The 753-nt window shown below is 43.7% G+C and overlaps 1 pseudogene; it reads right to left on the minus strand.

The window, feature by feature from the left end:
• Positions 1-593: 593 nt before the first annotated feature.
• Positions 594-719, minus strand: LOC118576969 (annotated as a pseudogene).
• Positions 720-753: the final 34 nt, after the last annotated feature.

Here is a 753-nt window from a genome sequence, read left to right on the forward strand (position 1 = left end):
GGCTTGCTGGGATTAAAGGCATCCCTGTTCCAAGCTCTTGATTAGGAACTTGTTTTCATTAACTCCTCAGCAGATGGTAGCTCAGTTTCTAGTTTTTATTACAATTGCATCTAGGCTCACCGCTCCTGCCACTGGGCTTGCCTGCCTCTGGGGCCCTGGCCTGCTCTGTCTGCCTGCCTCAGTGGCCCCAGGCTCTGGGTTTTATAAGAAAGCCTACTGAGCCAGCCAGTAAGATGTTCTCCTCCATGGTCTTTGAATCAGCTTCTGCTTCCTGGGTCTTGCTTTGAGTTTCTGTCGCAATTTCCTTCAATGGTGGACCATGATATGGAATTGTAAGTGTAATGTTCCTCCTAAAGTGTTTTTGGTCCTAGTGTCTCATCCCAGCAATGGAAACCCTAAGTAAGATATGGATGTTCCATATTTCACCATAAAAAACCAAAACACACACACACACACACACACACACACACACACACACACACATACACACCAAAAACCAAATGGCTAGGTGTGTGAAACCATGATAATCAGGGAGTATTTATCTGACTCTGAAATGATTGAGTTGGGAAAGATTTTTGTTTTTTCTTTATGTTGCCTCCCTGCAAATTATCTTCATTTGTGTAAATTGATGAGGCTAGCACATCCCAAGTTCAATGGATACCCTTTGCCTTGGGAAGAACACCTTCATGGTCATGATATCTCCCCTGCAAACTAAGTATGAAGGGGAAAGGATTTAAAGCAGGAAAATCTCTT

This window comes from Onychomys torridus, chromosome 1 (genome assembly GCF_903995425.1).
Source record: "Onychomys torridus chromosome 1, mOncTor1.1, whole genome shotgun sequence".
Classification (NCBI taxonomy): Eukaryota; Metazoa; Chordata; class Mammalia; order Rodentia; family Cricetidae; genus Onychomys; species Onychomys torridus.